Source organism: Canis lupus, chromosome 7, assembly GCF_048164855.1.
Source record: "Canis lupus baileyi chromosome 7, mCanLup2.hap1, whole genome shotgun sequence".
Taxonomy (NCBI): domain Eukaryota; kingdom Metazoa; phylum Chordata; class Mammalia; order Carnivora; family Canidae; genus Canis; species Canis lupus.
In genome coordinates, this window is record NC_132844.1 from 10,069,317 (window position 1) to 10,092,413 (window position 23,097).

The 23,097-nt window shown below is 36.5% G+C and overlaps 1 protein-coding gene across 6 annotated transcripts in view; it reads right to left on the minus strand.

Annotated features, from left to right (window-relative positions):
• LIN28B (lin-28 homolog B) overlaps window positions 1-23,097 on the minus strand; it is a 134,894-nt gene that overhangs the window by 60,662 nt on the left and 51,135 nt on the right. The gene's annotated exons all lie outside the window — the stretch shown is intronic.

A 23,097-nucleotide genomic window follows, 5' to 3' on the forward strand; every position in this document is an offset into this window, starting at 1 on the left:
CATTAAAAGAAGATCTTGCTGTTTGTGACATAGATATACCTAGAGGGTATTATCCTAAGTGAAATGAGTCAAACAGAGAAGGAGAAAACCATATGACTTCACTAATATGTGGAATCTAAAAAAACAAAACAAAGCAGAAAGAGATCCACAAATTCTGAGAACAAACTGAAGGTTGGAGCAAAATGGGTGAAAGGCAGTGAGCGGTACACAGTTGCAGTTATGGAAAGAATAAATCACAAGGATGAAAAGTCATAGGGAATACAGTCAATGATAGTGTAATAGCCTTGTACAGTAACAGATGGTAGCTACACTTGTGGTGAGCACAGCATGATGCATGAACTTGTTGAATCACTACATTATGTACCTGAAGCTAATGTAACATGTAGGTCAACAATGCTTCAATAAAAAAAAAATTTTTTAAAGATCATGTATTAATGTGAAAAATAAACATGTAATATCGTTGAATAAAAATGTACAGGGTAAAGAATAGCATGTCTACCATAATGCCATGTAAGTAAGTAAGCTTTTAAAAAATACGTTTGTTTATATAGAGATGGGGTTTGGCATAACTGACAGCAAATCATAAACAGTCATTTCCTCCAGTCCTTTTTTTGGGGAAAGTGGGGAAACTTGTTGTTATACACATTATAATTTGAAAGGAAACAGATTTTATAATTTGAAAGATGGTTGATTTTTGTGGGGGGAAAAAAAAGTTTCCTCATTGCAAAAGTGTAACCTCAGTTACAAATATTAAATGGCTCTTCAGACCTAACATCAAAGCCAATGTGCCAATTCAAAATATACTAAAAATAATTAAATCATTAGTTTTATTTCTTGAAGCACCTTGTGTATTTTATGGGCCCAATTTGGGATATCGTGTAATTTTCAAAGACTTTTATGAATTTTGGGGCTAAAGGAAGCAAAACTAAATATGGTGGGAGCCCTTAGGTCAAGTCCATTCTTTTAAGTAAACAGCTATGCAGTATCGAATGAAGCATTTCATCTCATTTCTGCTTATCTCTAAATGTAAAGGATTGGAGTTTCCCCACATGTGTTCTATGAAACAATGATTCTGAGAAAGACTCCATGAAAAAAGGATTTTGTGGTCAAATAAGTTTGTGAAATGTTCTATCTTGCTTCTCCTTAGTTGAGTCACATTAACATATTAAAGTCTTAGATTCTATACCTCTCCTCTCCACCACCTAAATAAAATTCTTATTTGACTGTGTTTATTTAACCCAGCAATTTCCTAACCAAATTGATCCCAGAGCCCTTTCCTTATGACTACAGTTGACAAACACACTTAGGGAAATACTGGATCAGAAAGTCTTTATTCCTCCCAAGCCCATGACTCTAAAGGCAGGTGAATACCTACAATCTAATAATTACATGGAAAAAATAAAAACAACACTTCAAAATTCAAGGCAAAAGGAGACTATTCGTGGTGAAAGTAATATGACACATGAAAACAGGGTTTTTAACCAACCATCTGATACTTCAAAGATTTTTTGTTGTTGTTGTTTTAATTCATGACAGACACAGAGAGAGAGAGAGGCAGAGACACAGGCAATGGGAGAAGCAGGCTCCACGCAGGGAGCCCGACGTGGGACTCGATCCCAGGACTCCAGGATCACACCCTGAGCCAAAGGCAGCTGCTCAAACGCTGAGCCACCCAGGGATCCCTCATCTGATGCTTCAAAATCCGTCAAGTGGAAGTCTGCAATTTGGCAGCACCATTTTTGCTGTCTGGTGCTATGCAGAAGTCAGGAGAAAAAAAATCACAACTGCCTATTCTCTTCAAAAATTTTCATTTTCACAGCTTTATTTAGTACTTTAAAATCTTTTTTTTCTCCTAAGCTTTTTCCTAATTATAAATGGTTCTTTTTGCTTTCATTTCCTTTCTCACTCCCTACTCAAGAAAGTGCAGATTACCATATCAGGTGAAGGGGAGCATACATGGGTCAACTATAGCAATTAAGAGAATGAAGGGACAAGCAGTTTTAATTAGAACTATCATACGTTTATATATTTTGTTGTGTAATAAAAATTCTTCACGTATTTCCTCACAGTTCCTAGTACATGAGTGTACTTCATTTTCCTTTCTTTTTTGTACTTCATTTTCTATTGCTACAGTTTTTGATAGTTATTATTTATAAGTGAATTGCTTCTCCAAATCTAAAGTAAAATTTTACTTTTATGGACCACTAAGTTGTGGCTATTCCGCGTGGTATTCTTAAAGAATATTTTTAAAAATTCTATCTTATATTATTCCTTCCCCAAATTAGGACGTAAGGCCATTTAGATTCATACTAACTGACAAGCATTATTGACAAGAAACAATAATATCTGTAAGAAATTATAGTGGTTTTTCAAGAAACAGATAAGGATTCACAGAGAATACTGTACCTTTTTTACTGCATCAAAATTGTCACTACGTAAGTGGGAAAGATTTATTGAAAGACCAGGAATTCTCTTATTATTATCCCTTCTCAAAAATCAACTTCACTCCTTGACTCGACAATTTTTATTAAAGTTACCTCCATTATTTCCGGTCACACTGATTTCAATACTTAGTTATACCCAAACCATTCACTGAACCTTGTGAATTCTGATTTCATAATCTCTATGTCATCTGCCTCAACCATTTCATTGGATTGCCACTGCCCTACCTCAGACCCTAACTATCTCCTACCTGGATGATCATATTGGTTTCTTCGTTGATATTTCAGCATCAATTCTGTTCCTTAGTCCATGGCATCTTCCATATCTACACATTCTCTCAGAATAATCTTACCCTACTGGTCTCCATAGGTTGAGACCATTCATAATCTTACTTCTAAGTTATACTTTCCACTTCTTTTCTCCTCACTGAAACACAATTCCTCCATTAATAAACTGACTGACTGTACTTCCCTGAACACACTTTGTTTTCTCATTTCTGCGCTCAAGCTTAGGTTGGTAGGTACGCATACTCCTAGTCAGAGTCGTCTATCAAACTCTTACTGAAGACTCCAGACACAGTTCAAATGATGCTTTATGTAGTCATCCTCAATTGTTGTCAAGTTGTAAATTCTCTCTTCTTTCACTTAACTGATTTTTCTGTATGGTTTTCACAATATACTGCTGTGTGATGCAGATACTTATATATGCCTTACTTCTTTTTTTTTTTTTTTTTAATGCCTTACTTCTTATATGCTTTTTTGGCTTTATCGTCTCTTGAAGGCCAGGGATTTTGATATATATCTTAGTATTTCCCAAAGGGTTTAACAAAATACCTGTAAATAGATACTATTCAGTATGTACTTAAAATAATTATAGACTTAGGGGATCCCTGGGTGGCTCAGCGATTTAGCGCCTGCCTTTGGCCCAGGGTGCGATCCTGGAGTCCCGGGATTAAGTCCCACGTCGGGCTCCCGGCATGGAGCCTGCTTCTCCCTCTGCCTGTCTCTCTCTCTCTCTCTCTCTCTCTCTCTCTCTATGTCTATCATAAATAAATAAATAAATCTTAAAAAAAAAAAAAAAGAATTATAGACTTAGCAACAGTAAGATCCTGAAGGGTTACTAAGTCCAACTCCCACTTGAAAAAAAAAAATAAGGTTAACTGAACTTGAAGGAGTTAAGTGAATTGCTCATGCAAAGTCTAATTTTTCAGCTACTTCTACTAAATAAAATGAATTCTCGTATTTTCAGTGTCAAGGTGATACTCTGTATGGTACATGTGGAATAAATGCTTGTAAGATTACAATGTTTCATGGTAATAGCTTTATTCTCTAACTCCATTCCTTGCTCTTCCTTCTTCTACCAATATTCTCTAATCATCCTCATTTAGGTGCCACATGATCCATCAAATTCTCCCTGTGGTGAACCAAGAATGCAGATTTACGTTGATTTTTGCTTAACCTACACACAGGATCTTCATAAGGCAAGACTTTCGTGTTTGGGCTTATATTGTCATCTGTGACATTTGTTTGGACAAAATAGAAATCTATTCTCTATTGGAGAGAATCATAGTTATTGAATGAATAAATGAACAAAGGAACGAAGAAGCACTTAGAAGAAGCTGCTGGCATGCCTACTAAGGTTTCAGGCATTCACAGTAAGTACAGGCCAGCTTTAAATGTGTTCATATTAAGTTAACTTATCTAACACTTTTCATTCTTTTTCTTCTTCCTCTAATCAAATAAGGTTCCCTTTTCTCCCACTTCCCTTTATTCCATATTTTTTAATTCATTATGGCCTAAATTTATTTCAGAATTAGAAAAATACTGGCTGTCAATTTCCTGGCTATACTCCCTTTTCCTCCTCCCAATCGTTTGTCTCCATATTACTGCTGTTTTTTGCAAGTCATTGGACAGTTGGTCCAACTGCTATACTTAATTTGTCAAGTACTTCTATCCAACCTTCCAGTTAGTAATAGGATTACTTATCTCTCTTGGCACATGCTATTTCTTTCCAACTAGACTGGGAAGGCCCTGAAGTGTTGCTATAGTTTTGTGTTTGGTTCTTCTCAGAAGAAAAAGTATATTTTCTTTTCTCTAGAAAGCTTAAGCTGACTTCCAGTTCAAGATGGCAGGCTGAACAAACACACGTCTCATGTTGTTCTTTAAAAGCCATCAAAAGTTACTAAAACTTTAAAAGGAAATAGATTAGCAAGAAAAAAGATATAGGAGGGGTACTATTAGGGTACCTGGGTGGCTCAGTCAGTTAAGTATCTGACTCTTAATTTTGGCTCAGGTCATGATCTCTGGGTTGTGAGATCAAGCCCTGTGTTGGACTCCACACTGGGTCTGGAACCTGCTTAACATTCTCTGTCCTCCTCCCTCTACCCCCACCTTAAAAAAAAAAAAAGACTCTCTCCCTCTGCCCCACCCTCCAATAAAGAGGAGTGCGGGTGCCATCAACAGACAGCAGAATTCAAGAAATTTCTGGAACTTAGGGAGCTGACTAGGGTGCCAGGCTGGCTCAGTCAGAAAAAAATGCGACTCTTGATCTCAGTTGTGAATTTGAATCCCACATTGGGTGTAGATATTACTAAAAACAACAAACTTTAAAAGAGAAGAGAGATGGCTAATTAAATTTAAAGAGCCACACACTAAAAAAACTAATGAAAGAGGCTACAACAGAAGTACAAACCAAAATTCCTAACAGAACCCAGAGAGACTGTGTTGAGACTCAACATGTACAATGAAGAGCAAGAGAGAGAGAAGGGCTTGAAACCAAAGGGATGAATGGAAGGTTTGTAAATGGACTAGATACCCATTTTATCCTCCCATACCTATTCCCACCTACACATGTGAAAACAGCCAAACATTACTCCAATACAAATATTTTAAGACTGTTCTTAAGACACTGAAGGAAATATCTAGGCAACTGGTGAAATAATGGATCCTACACACAAATCCTTATATATGCTGGCAATTTAGAGTCTGTTGGTACAAGTGATGTCTCTCTACCCATTCAACCTTTAATCATTCCTATCTTTCATTCTTATTCCTCATTCATATATCTGCAGGGTCAACCAAGAATCACAAAACATTCAGCATAGTAAGGAAAGATCAAGATAAATGAGGAATCAAAAGAAATTTCTTGCACCATCTCATTAGTATCTCCAGAGATATCTGAAACAACATAATATCAATAAAACAAAACAACCACAACTAGAAAACTAAAAAGCACTCTCATAAAGTTAAAAATGATTGTTGAAATCAAGTGGGTTGGAAGCAAAAGGTTAGAAAATCATGCAGGACCCCCTCGAATAAAAGGGCCCCCAAAATTGAAATATATGAAATATATTTCAAATAGAAGATTAATCTAAAAAGAAGAAATTACAAGGAGGATGAGGGAAGAAAAATGAAATATAAGAAAACCACCCAGAGCTAGGGAAATACCAAGGAGAGGCCTATATTGGGTGGAGGCATTATAGAGGCTTTTATACAAGATGTACATTTCTGAGTGCATGGAGAGACAGAGATTTTAATGGGGATTGAAGATAGTTATCCAAACTGAGTTAATAGTTTAACCACATGCTTGTGCAGCAGTATAGTTAATACATGTCTGTGATAACCAGAAGCTTAGTTTAAGTGTATTATTAAGGGGGTGCCCAAAAATGAGGCTGGAAAATGCAAGGCAAAGCCAGATAATGGAAAATTTTAATTCACATCTGAAGCATTTTATTTTGTCTTAAGCAAAAACCTACTTGATTTTTTTTTTCTGGCTTTTAGAAGTAGGAAAATCAAATCTGTGTTTAAAAAAAAAATTTTAACTTCTTTGGCAATACTGTGGATGTGTGGGAGATAGGAGGAGCCTATGTGGGGATGTCTGTTAAAAGATAACTACCATAGTTTTAGCAAGAGCTTCTTATAACTAACCTGAAAGATGAAAGAAGGAATTTTGCAAGACACTTTAGGAGTCATACTTATTACCTGCTCTAAATTATTACTTGCCCCATGTAACCATGACCTTCTCACTTTGAGATGAGGACACTGGGAGACCCAAGATCAAACCTGATGAATGGTAGAGCCAGGACTCAGAGCCAGATGTTTTACACTAAAAGCCCTTTAAAAATACCATGAAGCTTAATGTAGCATTCTCCAGAATATTTCATTGTTCCCTTGATACCAGAATCATAATATGAAGATTTAGAACATTGAAGCTATAGGCCTCCTCAATTCATGTTCATCTTTCATTTCTTGTTTTACTTCTTCTTAAGATTTTTTCTATAGAACTTCTTAGCTGATACATTAAGTTGTAGGAAATTAATTCTCTTATTGTGGGACATCTTATTTTATTGCCTATCTTTGAAAATAAGAAATCCTTAATACATGACTATGTAAAAAAAACTTTTTTTAATCCTTACCAAGTATAAGCTTCAATGATATTCATGTTACATGAAAGTGAAAGGATATTTCAGTTAGATCTTACTTATAAAAAATAGATTTATTGAGATAAATGGTGCTGGGTTAACTGACATCTGCATGCAAAAAAAAAAAAAGATTTCAGACAGTTCTTATACCTTTCATAAAAATTAACTCAGCATGAAACCCAGACTTAAATTTAAAACACAACCTAGGGATCCCTGGGTGGCGCAGCGGTTTAGCGCCTGCCTTTGGCCCAGGGCGCGATCCTAGAGACGCTGGATCGAATCCTACGTCGGGCTCCTGGTGCATGGAGCCTGCTTCTCCCTCTGCCTATGTCTCTGCCTCTCTCTCTCACTGTGACTATCATAAATAAATAAAAATAAAAAAATAAAAAAATAAAACACAACCTATAAAACTAGAAAAATACCACCAGAGAAAATGTAATGACCCTCAGTATGGTGATGACCTTTCAGATACAACCCCAAAGGTATGAAACAGAAAAGTAACTGATAAGCTAGACTTCATTAAAATTAAAACCTTTTGCTCTTTGATAAAGAATTCAAAATATATATTCAAAATACATAAAGAACTCTTAGAACTCAATAATTAAAAACAAACAAACAAACAAACAACCCAACAACCCAATTTAAAAATGGGCTAAAGAGGGCAGCCCTGGTGGCTCAGCAGTTTAGCACCATCTTCGGCCCAGGGCCTGATCCTGGAGACCCAGGATCGAGTCCTGCGTTGGGCTCACTTCGTGGAGCTTGCTTCTCCCTCTGCCAGTGTCTCTGCCTCTCTCTCTCTCTCAGGAATAAATAAATAAAATACTTAAAAAAAAAAAATGGGCTAAAGACTTAATGCACACCTCACCAAACAAGATACACAGATGTCAAATATGCATAAAAAAAGATGTTCAACATCACGTGGTATAAGAGAAATGCAAATTACAATACCTACCAGTAGAATGGGCAAAATCTGAAACAGTGACAACACCAAATACTAGTGAAGCTACAGTACAGGTCCTGGTACTCACTTCATTGCTAATGGGAATGCAGAATGGTACGGTCACTCTGGAAGTTTTAAACAGATTAAAACTAAACATACTCTCACCATGGGACTCAGCAACTGTGTCCTTTGGTATTTATTCAACGGAGCTGAAAACTTATGTTTACACAAAAACTTAGGAGATGGATACTAATATAGCATCTTTATTCATAACTGCCAAAACTTGGAAACAACCAAGATGTCCTTCAGTCTATGAATATATAAACTGTGGTATGTCCAGACTATGCAAATAAGCTATCAAGCCATGAAAAGATATGGAGGAAACGTAAGTGCACATTTCTAAATGAAAGAAACCAATCTGAAAAGTGTACATACTGTATGATTCAGATTCTATGCCTCTGTGTAAAAGGCAAAACTGCGGAGACAGTAAAGAAATTACTGTGGTTTCTAAGGATTGGGAGGAGTAGAAGATGAGGAGGGATAAACAGGTAGAGCATGGAGGATTTTTAGGGAAATGAAAATACTCTGTATGATACCATAACAATGGAGAGATGTTATTATACATTTGATCAAACCCACAGAACACCAAGAGTGAACCATAACATAATCTAAAGACTTTGGGGGTATTATAATGTGTCAATGTAGGTTCATCAATTGTAACAAATGTTACCACCTCTAGCAAGAGATGTTGATAATGGGCCCCAACCCACACCCACTCCCAGTTTTGGGGAGAAGGGAAGTTTAATTGCCAATGGTCAATGTAGGTTTTGTAGGTCAGTATAGTAGGTTTTGTAATGAAATATCCATAAAAACCAAAAAGGTCCGGTTTGGAGAGCTTCCAGGTTGGTGAAATTGTGGAGGTGCTGGGAGAATCATGTGCCTGGAGAGAGCATGGAAGAAGCTCTGTGCCCTTCCCACACAGCTTGCCCTGTGTATCTCTTTCACCTGGCTATTCCTGGGTTATATCCTTTTATAATAAAACAGTAACCCAGTAAATAAAATGTTTCTCCGTGTTCTGTGAGCAGCTCCAGCAAATTAATCAAACCCAAGGAGGAGGTCATTGGAACTTCTAATCTATAACCATCAGGGCAGAAGCACAAGTGACAAGTGGACTTGCAACTGCTGAGGGGGGGTGGGGGGCAGTCTGGTACTAAAGATCCTTTAACTTGTGGGATTTGATAATAACTCCAGGAAAACAGTGTCAGAACTGAGTTGAACTGTAGATTGAAGAATACCCAACTGGTATCAGAGTATTTGCTTGGTAATGTGGGAAAAAAAATTCACAAATTTGAATTGGAGTCAGTATTTTACAGAGCAACTACAACTCTCATACGTTGCTGGTAGGAATATAAAATGGTAGATCTACTTTGGATTAATCTGCAATTTCTAACAGAATTAAGTCTATAAGTGTTCTATGACCCAGCATTTCACTCCTAGTTATTTACGCAAGAAAAATCAAAACACATGTCCACTCAAACACTTGTAGGTAAACATTTATAACAGGTTTATCCATGGTAGCTAAAAACTAAAAACATCATAGTTAGCCTTCAGTAATAAAACAGATACGTAAATTGTGCTACCTACAATAGAATACTCTTAAGTAATAAAAAGGAATGAATTACTGGTAGACACATCATAATATTTGTCAAAAAGTTTAAAGGGTCTTTGATTTTTACTTCAAGTGCGAGATAAAAACTTATCCTGCTAGAATTTCACAGATGTTGGTAGAAAGCACAGCACTATTGAGGTCAGAGACAAAGGACAGTTTATTATCCAGAGCAATAACAGTGACAATCAGCATTTTTGTGCTGGTTCTACAAGTCCTTATTCCCACAGGGTAATAGGAAGAAGGTCAAAGGAAACCCACACACACTGTGTAGCATTACAAGAGGAGAACACTGACCTTAGGGAAGCTGAATTTTTCATAATGGGCAGTAAGCATGCTTGCCCTTTACTCTGGAAGGAAACACTATCTCTCTGTTCCAAGGCAGTGTGCTCTATCAACATCCCTGAAAAGGTAGCCTGGAACAAAGGAGAGCCATTGCCTCACTCACAAGACATGCAGCAATCTGAGAGAGCTGGGGAAAATTGTCTTCCAGCAATACTGAGTGAAAGCTTTATGCAAAAAGAGTACTCACTGTGTACTCCATTTGTTTGAATTTCTAGAATATACAAATCTAACCTATGGTAGGAAACACATCTAGAAGAATTGTTGCCTGTGGGTGGCCATGTGGACTGACTGAAGAGGGACATGAAGATCTTTCTGGAGTGATAATATTCAAGGTCTTGAGAGTGGTTCGGGTCACAAAATAGAGACATTTGTCAAAGTTATTGAAAGGTACGCTTACAATTCGTGCATTACATCATGTATTAATTTTACCTCAGAAAAGATATTGAACTCCAGTTAATCATATGCATGATAGAGGGTTTGGGGGGGGGGGTATACTGATATCTTAATTTCTTTTGAAATGCATCAAAAATATTAATTGATCCACAGAAACATAACAGGTATAGAGTTAATTAAAAAAACAAGTATAGGAAAAAATTCATTATACAATTTAGATATTGGATATAATAGTGTTCATTGTTAAAATTTTATTAACTTGTTTCAAATTTTTCATTTAAAATTATTGTAAAATATATCTTTGAGACAGAGATACTTTATAGGTGAGAAATATCTTGGTACACTTGACTTTTTTAAAAAGTAGTAAGTTGAAATTGAAGTTATCCTTATTATGTTTATAAAGCATCTGGTAAGACCAATGTGTTCATGGTACTATACTGGACATTACCAGCAAATTTCAGGAATTATATATTCTAGTGACTTACAACCTGACATTTTATATTATTTATATAATTAGAAAAGGGGAGAAGGTGAATGGCGGCGGGGGGAGAGAGGGAGGTGAATAAGAAATAATAAATAAACATGAATGGAGCTAAGAAAAATGAATGAACTTTCTATATTCATCTGCAGAGAAAATTTACAGAATTAACATCAGACTATACACTGCTGGGCTGATGCCTGAATCAGCAACACAGAGGAACACAGATCATGAAACTAAAGCAACAATTGATATGGAGATCCTGTTCTCCTTTTAAGCATCTTTTCTGGGGAATTATGCTTGATCTGTTCCTACCAGACAATTTCTACATTCTACTCGGGGGGTAATTTGGCTTTGAGAACAGTATGATAATATTCATTCTTTATTATAATGATCGGTGATGGGGATAAGTATAGGGAAGATGAATCAATGAGGAGTTTGTCTACTATCCATTTAGAGCGAAGCAAAAAATTAGTAACCTCTTAAATTGCATATATAATACAAAAGATTCTGAACTTGCCGTTTTGGTTTTATCCAACGCAAATATAAAATAAAAATGAAACAAAACACCAGAAACTCAGTTTTCCACCCCCATCTGAAGTCCTATGAAAGAGCAATTTTTTAAACTAAAAGTTTTCTTTTTTCTTTTTTCTCCTTTTTTAAAGTAAACTCCAGGGATGCCTGGGTGGCTCAGTGGTTGAGCGACTGCCTTTGGCACAGGGTGTGATCCCAAGTCCTTGGATCCACTCCCAAGTTGGGCTCCCTGCAGGGAGCCTGCTTCTCCCTCTATGTCTTTGCCTATCTCTGGGTCTCTCATGAATAAATGAATAAATTCTTTATAGATAAATAAACAAACTCCACACCCAGCATGGAGTTCAATGCAGGGCTTGAACTCACAACTCTAAGCTCAAGACCTGAGCTGAGAGCAAGAGTTGGACACTTAACTGACTGATCCATCCTAAACTAATTTTTTTTAAGATTTTATTTATTTATTCATGAAGAGAGAGATAGAGAGAGAGAGGCACAGACACAGGCATAGGGAGAAGCAGGCTCCATTTAGGGAGGCTGACATGGGACTCGATCCTGGATCTCCAGGATCACACCGCAGGCCAAAGACGGCGTTAAACTGCTGAGCCACCCAGCTGCCCCTAAATTTTATTTACAAATTTAAACCACTCTGGAGTTCAGAGAACTGCCTCACTGATTCTGAATTTCTACTTTTAAGTATATTTTCAAAGTGCCTTAAAATCTATGACATAAAAGTCATATACTCTAAATTAAGTCTATAGAAACCATAACGTTACTTGGCACCACTAAGTCTATAAATTTCACGTGTGTGTATGCAGATTTCTGAAGTTTCTACTGGTATCCTTCAATAAACATATTAAAACTCGTACTTTTGATTTATAGTAAAATAGTACAGTTCTGCATTGCTCTTTCATTAAAGGTTCTGGCTTGTTGATAGCCTCTTAGGAAAAAAAAAATCAAACAAGTGCAGTTACTACTAGGGTATGTGTGACAAACACAAATTGCGGCAAGACCCACGCACATAATATCATTGTCGGTTCTTTAATAACAAGTGAACCCGTAACATGCTTTGTTATAATACTTTGAGAGTTCTTAGCTGAATTATCAGGGTGCATGTGAAATGAAAATAACTACCTTTAAAGTTAGAATTTTCTGTTTCCTGACTAAAAGCAGGAGCATTTTAAAAACTGTGTTGAGTCATTAAACTCAGGGTAAAACAAGTTCCTTTATAATAATAACAATAAATTCTTCACTTGTTTATGCGTGAAGAGTGCCCAAAAATTTTGGGGACGTCTGGGTGGCTCAGCAGCTGAGCGTCCACCTTCGGCCCAGGGCATGATCCTAGTGTCCCGGGATCGAGTCCCACATCGGGCTCCCTGCAGGGAGCCTGCTTCTCCCTCTGCCTCTGTCTCTGCCTCTCTCTCTGGGTCTCTCATGAATAAATAAAATCTTAAAAAAAAACAAAAAACTTTTGTATAAAATCATCATATAAGAACAAGCAAATGTGACATTATTTGATGTTACGGTTCTTTTGAAAATAAAAATGTTTCAAACATACATGTGTTTCAAATAATGAAATTCAGAAAACTTTATATGGTTGCTGACAAAAGACAATGTCATTTTGAAGCATAAAGAATGAAAATAAAAACTTATTTTTAGTGTAAACTGAACTTAGTGGTTTAGTATATAAAATTATAGGATTAAAATTAACCTACTACATTGAATATGAGAGAAAAGCAGCATGGATAGGGAAAAAGCTTACTGATTTAGTCATGGTTTTTATAGTGTTACTAGGCTTATAAAGATAAAGTTACCAAGAAAATTAAAAACAAAGTTTGAACATAAAGCACAAAATAAAATATATGCAACTGAAATTTAGCTGACAAAAAGGTGCTGACATATTTGAAGTATTTTTTAATGACAACATAAAATAACATAATTTTTTAAAGATATATTTTTAAATATACATGTTCATTTTCAACCAAGAATTATCCCTTAAGATAGCTGAGGTATCTGGGCATTTAAATCCTCCTAAGTAAACATGTATAATTCAAGGGTGCAAGTACTTGTTAAATATTGCCAGTGATTCAACACAGAAACAAAAATGTCTTATAATTCTGTCAAGCTAGTGAATTTTTTTCTCAAAGAAATCACTATTGAGAAAAATAGTTTCCATCTCTTAAGCAATATTAGTGTTTTTATTTTCACTATATTTCTTGAACACAGTAATTTTCAACAAGTTGGAAGGGGTGAGTGGCAGTTTTTAAGTCATAGAGTGTTGAAGCTGGAAGGGAACTTACACTTCTTTTTCTTGAAGACACAAATACTGCGAAATTCACTAAAATAACAAGAACATAAAGAAACTATAGAATGTGCATAAGTGGAATGCCATTGTGGTAGCCATTATAGATGTTAACAATATACTGGTTGTCTTCTCCTTCAGGGCAAATAGTAGGCTTGTACTTCACTATTGCATTTTCAATTAGGCATGGCCATGTGACTTGCTTTGGCTAATGAAATGTGAGTGTAAATGGTGTGGACACTTGTGTAGAAGCTTTTAGAGATAGTACACAATCTGCCATATTCCCCTTTCCAGCCTCAACAATTCTAGAAGCAAGTTTCATAATGGAGCCTCCGTTTGTTTGAGTCCCAAAATAACCATGAGCAGAATGTACTGCAGACCACACTGTACATGCAGTTTGAGAGAGAGAAAACTTTCACTATGTATGCTACTGAAAATTTGAGATTGCTTATTGTCAAACATAACCTAGACTGTCATGGGTGTTACAGAAAAGAATCAAAAAGTGAGTTGTGGCTATACCCAAAACTTAAAATATCTGGCATTATCTTATAAGTTGGTAAGGGGATGGAAAACTATGCTGGATAGCAATCCATGCTATCTGACATCAATGCATTTTAGTAAAACTGACACATAAGAAAAGAAGATGTCTCAGTCACTCTTCAAACTGGACAGCCAAGAATCACCAGACACTTCAAATTGAAGAAAAGAGCCAAAACAAGCAACAGAGAAAAGAGCCTGGAGGAAATAAGACAGTGAAGGGAGAAGAAATCTTTAGAAACTATTTGTAAATAATACATTGAGATAGATAAAAAGATTAGACTGCATCCATGAAACCACTCTGGATTCTCCTGAAAACAAGAAAGAGCTCTTGAAAATTGAATATATGATTAGAAAAAAATCAATAAAAGTGTTAGAAAATTGACTTGCTTATCACTTGCTTATCCCAAAGAGAATACAAGGCAAAAAATGATGAGTAAAAGTGAAAGGCTTAAAATAACTACAGCATCCACCAGTACAATGGCAGATTGTATACTATCTCTAAGAAATAATTAAGGAAGAAGGCTTTATTGAGAATAGTTCTGAGAACACAAGTTTTCCCACTAAAAAGATCAGATCACTTAAAAAATTAATTTAAAAACCCTACACATTGGGACGCCTGGGTGGCTCAGTGGTTGAGCGTCTGCCTTTGACTCAGGGTGTGATCCTGAGGTTCTGGGATGGAGTCCTACATCCGGCTCCCTGCACGGAGCCTGTTTCTCTCTCTACCTATGTCTCTGCCTCTCTTTCTGTGTTTCTCATGAATAAATAAATAAAAATCTTAAAAAAAAAAAAACCCTACATATTACTGTAAAACCTCAGAACAACCAATGTTTGGTGGGGGAAAGGGGACCTAATAGCTTCTAAAGAGAATGGGAAAAAAAAACAAAAAACAAAACGATGGGCTATTATGAAAAGGAGTAAGAACCAGGATAGAATCTGACTTCGCAACAATTAACACTATAATAGAAAAAAACACTTTCAAATCTGATGAAAATGCATTTCTATATGAATTCTATACATAGCCAAACTATCAGAGTCTTGAAAATTTTACCTCCTTAGTACTCCTTCACTTAAGAAGCAGTTTCAGGTTGGGGGATGGGGTAACTGGGTGACGGGCATTAAGAAGGGCACATGATGTGATGAACACTGGGTGTTATACTCTATGTTCACAAACTGAATTTAAATTTAAAAAATTAAAAAGAAAAAATAAAATTAAAAAGAAAAGCGGCAGTTTCAGGAGGCGTTTCATCAAAACACAGGAAAAAAACAAGGATGAAGACATGAGATCCAAAAATAGTAAAGAAGCAAAGGGAATTCCCAAGATGAGAGTAAAGGACAGCATGGGTACAACAAAGTTTATACTGGAGCAAGAATGTGGCAAGCTCTAGGAGATCCAAGAAGGGGGGTGGGGGGGAAGAGGCGGTATAAAAGATAATAAATCATCTTTTTTTTAAGTTTTTATTTTAATTCCAGGTAGTTAACATAGTGTTATATTAATTTCAGGTGTACAATATAAGGATTCAATACTTCCATACATAACCCTGTGCTCATCACAACAAACGTACTCCTAAATCCCCATTACCTGTTTAACCTATCCATCCATCCACCTCCCCTCTGGTTCCCATCAATTTGTTCTCTATACTTGAAAGTCTGTTTCCTGGTTTGCCTCTCTTTTTCCCCTTTGCTCATTCACTTTGTTTCTTAAATTCTATATATGAGTGAAATCATATGATACCTGTCTTTTTTGGACTATTTAGTATTATGCTCTCTAGCTCTGTATCATTGCAAATGGCAAGATTTCATTCTTTTTTTATGGCTGAGTAATAGTCGATTGTATGTATACACCACATCTTAGCCATCCATCAGTTGGTGGAGACCTGGGCTGTTTCCATAGTTTGGCTGTTGTAGATAATGCTGCTATAAACACTGCAGTGAGTGTATCCCTTTGAATCAGTACTTTTGTATTCTTTGGGTAAATACCTAGTAGTTTATGAAACTTGACAGTAAATACCAGAAGAAACAGCTAGACAATTTCACTTTGGCTTCCTGTATAAAAAAAGAAAGCAGACATGAGAAGGAAAGGGCATTGATTTGCTTTTCCCTTTGTCCTTTTAAGTCTTAAAGAACTATCTGATTTACTAACCGTTTGATTTTTTTTAAACTATTACTTTGATAAAACTAAATTTAAAAAACAAAATTAGACAGGGAGAGAGCTATCTAAACTCACCATTTCTATTGCCTCCTGATCCATTTATTCCCTAGTCCTTGGTAGAGTGACTTCTGTACCAAATTCTGAAGAAATGTTCTAAGATTAATTAACCTTAGACTTCTTTGGAAAGGCAAATTCTTTGGACTCTCCAGTCTTTTATTTGTCAGCTCTATAGTGCTTGACATTAACTAACTACTCTCTCACTGCTCTTGGCATCTGGGATGCTAAGGCCTAATTTTCTTCCTTATGCCTATACTCAGTCCCCCTCAGTTACATTCTAAAGCTGGTCTTCCTGACTTTTAAATTATCGTTTCCAGGGTGCCTGGGTGGCTCAAGTTGTTGAGCACCTGCCTATGGCTTAGGTTGTGATCCCGGGGCCCGGGGATCGAGTCCTGCATCAGGCTCCCTGGAGGGAGCCTGCTTCTCCCTCTGCCTATGTCTCTTGCCTCTCTCTGTGTATCTCTCATGAATAAATATTTAAAATCTTTTAAAAAAATTATCATTCATTAATGTTTCACATTGGCCTTCTCACTAGATCGGCTTTCCTTGGGGAGATATTTTCTATATTCCCTTTTCAACTACTACTTATATAACTTCCATTTAGGTATCTTTAGTACAAACTTCTCTACTGGGCTCTAGTCTCATATATCTAACTGCATACTACGTATTTCCATATGACTCTCCCTCGTGTTCTAAAAGTGAACGAATCCATATCCTCCACTACTACTAGTGAACACATATAGTGCTTACATGCCAGAAATTATTCTAAGCATTTTACATAATTTACTTATGTCTAAATGAAGCTAATGAAGTGAAGAGGATTAAAGGTACCAACTTCCAGTTGTAAAAGAAATAAGTCACAGAGATGAAAAGTACTGCCTGGGGAATACAGTCAATAATATTGTAATAATGTTGCATGGTGACCATACTTACTGTAGGGAGCACTGAATAATGTATAGAATTGTCGAATCATTATGTCATACACTTGAAATATAGCACTGCATGTCAACTATACTTCAATAGCAAATGTTTTTTAATGAAGCTAATGAAGGAAATTAAGGCACAAGAGACGAAGGAACACATCCATGCCCATAAAGCTAGTAAAGAGAAAAGCTAGGATTTTAAACCAGGCAGTTTGGAGTTAGGAGTGTAGCCTCCTAAATACACTGTATTACCTCACTAGTCAGTTCCTCTTAATGTATTTCTTACCTAGTGAAAAGTCACCATCATCTGTTCTTTTACTTGAGACATACATCTCCCATCTTCCTCAATCCCACATCAACCAGTTACCAATTAATACTCATTTTACTTCCTTAACATGTATAGAATCTGCTCCCTTGTTTCCATTTTCCTAATACAATCCTTCATTATTTCTCACTTAACCTGGAAAAAATAGCTTCCTATGGTCTCTTTGCTTTTTTTTTTTAATTGGAGTTCAATTGGTCTCTGCTTTTAATCAATTCTCCACATTGCTGCTAGAGTGAATGTCCTGAAGCAAAGATTTACTCCTTCTCTCTCCATATGTTCATATTATCCTGCTCATAAATACAGGCTTTAAAGTTTTCAATATTTCCCACAGTGCTCAGCATGAAGTTTAAACTCTGAATCCTTTATTTTCTAGTCTTTGACTCAATTCTCAGGCTTACTTCTCACCATACTCTCCTCTAGGTTTTAGCTATAGACCTCACATACCAGGGTCTCTGTGCATACTATTCATCCTCCTTGGAATTCCCTTCCATTATTGTCTTCTCTACCACAGCCAAGTGTCTTGTCTGCTTTTATAGCATGTGGTACACATTTATAACAAACCTTATACTCGTTACTGTTATCATCTGTTTACCCATCTGAATTGGCTGCAAGCTCTAGAAGATCATAACACATCACTTCATCCAACAGGAAACTGAGGCATTATATAACCCTATTCAATGCCATACAACTAGTGATCAGAGGAAATGATATCTAAATTCAGATCCGCATGACCTCAAAGCTAATCAAGATCTTTATGCAGAAGGAATGAACATGATGAAAGCATATTTTATGATACGTTGCTACAACTTAAGACCAACAGGATCCTCATATTCCTGGGTAGTGGTTTAGTGGTTTCTACAGCTAAATGTTCTGTCTTAAAATAATTGTGAATAAGAGCAGGATTCTCTTAGCAGCTTCATCACACCTTCTCTTTCTCTTTGTATTATCTCTTCCATTCGAAACCATAGGTCTTTTATAAAAGTTGTATTAGAAAACAAATAACAGCAATTAACTGTTACAAAAAGAGATTTTAAAAAATATTTTATTTAAACCTACAATTTAGAGATGAAAAAATTAAATCCCAAATTAACTTTGGTAAGTTAAATGCCAAAAATCTTAAGGCAACAGAAGTAAAAATAAACAAATAAGATTTCATCGAACAAAAAAGCTTCTGCATAGGGATACCTGGGTGGCTCAGTGGTTGAGCATCTGCCTTGGGCTAAGGTCATGATCTCAGAGTCCCAGGATCGAGTCCCACATCGGGCTCCCTGCATGGAGCCTGCTTCTCCCTCTGCCTATGTCTCTGCCTCTCATGAATAAATAATAATAAAAAAAAACATAAATAAAAAGCTTCTGCATAACAAAAAATGCACACACATAGAAACAAAACAAAAACAAAATCCAAAAACAATCATCAAAATGAAATGGTAACCTACTGAATGGGAGAAAATATTTGCAAATCATGTATCTGATAAGGGGCTAATTCCAACATATACAAAGAATTCATACAACTCGGCTGCAAAAAACAATCCAGTTGAAAAATGGATAGAGGATCTAAATAGACATTTTCCCAAGGAGACATACAGATGACCTAGAGATATGTGAAAAGGTGTTTAATATCACTTATCACCAGGGAAATGCAAATCAATACAAAAATGAAATATCACCTATCTGTCAGAATGGCTGTATCAAAAAGACAAGAGATAACAAGTGTTGGTGAGGATGTGGAAAAAAGTGAACCCTTGTGCATTGTTGGAAGGAATGTAAGTAAACAGGTGCAGCCACTATGGAAACCAGTATGGAGGGTCCTCAAAATTTTTTAAATGCATCTACCATATGATCCAGAAATTCCACTTCTGGGTATTTACTAGGAAAAAATGAAAACATTAATTCGAAAAGATATATCCACCCTCATGTTTACTCCAACATTATTTACAATAGGGAAGATACTGGAAACAACCTAACTGACAAATAAATGTATAAAGAAAATGTGACATATATCATATGTTTATTTATATATACATACGTGTGTGTGTGTGTATATATATCCATATATATGGAACATATTATTGAGCCATAAAAAAGAATAAAATCTTACTATCTGAAACAACATGGATGGACCTTGAGGGCATTATGCTAAGTAAAATAAGTCAGATAAGAAAAGATAAATGCAGCAATCTCACTTACATGTGGAATCTTAAAAAAACAAACAAAACCCGAAGCTCACAGAGAAAAGACTAGTAGTTGTCAGAGGCAGGGGTGGGAAGGGTGAAATGAGTGAAGGGTGTCAAAAAGTATTTCCAGGGGTGCCTGGGGAGCTCAGTTGATTAAATGTCCAACTCTTAGTTTTCAGCTCAGGTTGTGATCTCAGGATCCTAAGATTGAGACCTGAGTCAGGCTCCACACCCAGCAAGGAGTCTGCTTGGGATTCTCTCACCCTCCTTCTACCTCTGCCCCTTTCCAATCCCTGAGCTCTCTCTCTAAAATAAATAAATACACCTTTTTTTTTAAAAAGTATTTCCAGTTATAAGTTTTCAGTTACAAGATAGATTTCCAGTTATAAATAAGTCACAGAAGGAAAATGCCCAAAGTCTTATAACTAGTCTTATAATTAGCAAGGCTGGGACAAGATCATATTTCCTGTATTGAAGGTAAGTGTTCTTTTGTTGTTTTTGTTTTTAAAGATTTTATTTCTTGGAACGCCTGAGTGACTCAGCAGTTGTATGCCTTCGGCTCAGGGTGTGATCCTGGGTCCAGGGATCGAGTCCCACAGTGGGCTCCCTGTAAGGAGCCTGCTTCTCCCTCTGTCTATGTCTCTGCTTCTCTCTGTGTGTGTCTCTCAATGAATAAATAAATAAAATATTTTTTTAAAAAAAGTTAGCGGGATCCCTGGGTGGCTCAGTGGTTTGGCGCCTCCCTTAGGCCCAGGGCATGATCCTGGAGATCGGGGATCGAGTCCTAAATCGGGCTCCCTGCATGGAGCCTGCTTCTCCCCCTGCCTGTGTTGTGTCTCTGCCTCTCTCTCATTCTGGGTCTCTCATGAATAAATAAATTAAATCTTTAAAAACAAAAAGTTAGCTAACTTGCAAATCTGTCATTATAACATACTGTCAAAATTATAAGGACAACCTCTGACCAACTTGTAAAAAACATGGTTCTCTTCATTAAACTTACACTTTAAAAAACATGGGTGAGGCAACATCAATGACTCCTCTAAAGATATATCTATCTATCTCCTCTAAAGGAGTACAGACCAATAGAATGTTATGCAATGGATAGAAATGATCTACATTTGCACTGTCCAGGGTGGTAGCTAATAAGTAGCCACATGTAACTAATGAGCATTTAAGATACTGTTAGCCCAACTGAGGACCCAAATATTTTATTTAATTTTTGTTAATTTAAATTTCAACAGCCACAGAGGCTAATGACTACCATCTTGGATACACAAGAGTTATGTCATAAAGATCTGAGAGGTAGTTTGCAAAGAAGATTTGGAAATAGATTATATCTCTATAGTGTTCAGTGCAACTACTGTAAAACAATTAACAGAGTAATGACTATGAGATATTTCATTATTTTGAAATGTTTTTATTAACTCCATGACTACCTTCATCTTGCAATCTGTGTATCAGGGCAGGATATTACATGCCATAGTGGAAAACCTTTATGGTGGGTGCAGGATTGGGCAAAGAATGAACAAACCCTCCTCCTCTAAAAAAATTAGAGAATCTCTTCAAGTGCCCAGCCTGCTCCAATGATCACAGAAGGGTCACAAAGCCCCAGGGGATCTTTCCAGGCATGAAACAAGTTCCACAACTCAGCTCTAATTCTTTCACTGGATAAATCACTGGATACATGTAAGATAAGGTCCCACCAAGTAACATATTTTACATTACTACAAATTGTACCAAATAACCAAAAAGAAAAGAAACACATGTAGTTTTAGGCAAGGGCCTCTTTAATTGATGGCTACATATGGATTTATGGGCCACATATGGATTTTCTAATATTTAAATACTTGTCTAAAAAATTATCTTTCAGCTAGGGATATGGATTTTCTAATGTCAAGAAAAATGTGGAGAAATCATTTTATTCATAGGGATATCATAATATTTCCCTGATTAGGTTATCCCCTTTTAGTAATACTGTTTGAATTTCTATATTTTCATTAGCACACTTCCCTATACTTATTTTTTCCTGTATTCTCCATCCATTTGTTTAGCATACTTCATTGCCCTTGTTAAAAATTCTTCCTTTCTCTTACACAACCCTTTTCCCTTAGAATCTTTCTAACCCTCATCAAACCTAAACGGTATTTTGTAAATGAACTCTCTGCTGTTGAAAAAAAGCACATGACATAGGGATTACTGGTCTCTAAATGCACTCGCTTCCCTCCTAGCTTATCCACCTAGCTCTGTGAAGACCCAGAGGGTCATAGATAAGAGAATATGTGGATGGCTCACCCCCATCAGTTACTACCATAAATAAGTCAAGCATAAATCTTGCTGACAGTAGGAAGTCTGGACCAGGAAATAATACCAAAAGAAATGCCATCTTCAAGTATAAAATCCTATGATTTGTGTACGTTCCAAGGGCAAATGATTTCTATGTGTTCCAGCGGCACAGCATAAATATATATATCCATATGTGTGTGGTACTCAGCTTGCTTAAAAACATAGTAACTCAGGGCCAGGGCTACCACAAACAGGTTTCTGAAAGAAAAAAATTTTTAAGGTGTTTATTTATTTATTCTCAGATCTGAACCGGCTTTACTCCATTTCTCCTCTGTCCTTACTCCCAGCATTGTGAAGGCAGGAGAAGGTACATGGTGATCCCCACCCTAGGATCCTGAATCACAGTTTAACTAACAATAAATACTTGTTGGAAATGTGTTTTAAAAAGAAAACTAAACAAAAGGTAAAAATCACCTGAAATTCCATCATATCACTGTTGCTTTTTTTTTTTTTTTTTTTTTTACAATTGTTACCCTTATTACCATAAACTTCGATTTCTCATATGCCCCACCCTTTCTCGGGGCACACTCTCATTTGAAACTTCTATATTAAGAGACAAAGCTGCTCTGGTTGAGCAGAATGGAGTTGTGCTCAGCCTCCCCCTCTTCCAGTGGTCCTCAAAGTATCTCCAAGGAAATCAAAGACACTTCCGAATACTATTTAACTAGCTACGTTTAAAACCATCATTTAGGGGATACCTGGATGGCTCACCGGTTTACTGCTTGCCTTCCCCCAGGGTGTGATCTTGGGGACCTGGGATTGAGTCCCACATCAGGCTCCCTGCATGGAGCCTGCTTCTCCTCTGTGTGTCTCTGCCTCTCTCTCTGTGTCTCTCATGAATAAATAAATAAAATCTTTTTAAAAAAAAAGTAAAATAAAAACATCATTTAAAAAAATAGGCTACTTTACATGATGTTTTATTTATTTATTTTAAGATTTTATTTATTTATTCATGAGAGACATAGAAAGAGACAGAGATATAGGCAGAGGGAGAAGCAGACTCCCTGTGGGGAGCCTGATGTGGGACCCAATCCCAGGACCCCAGGAACATGACCTGAGCCAAAGGCAG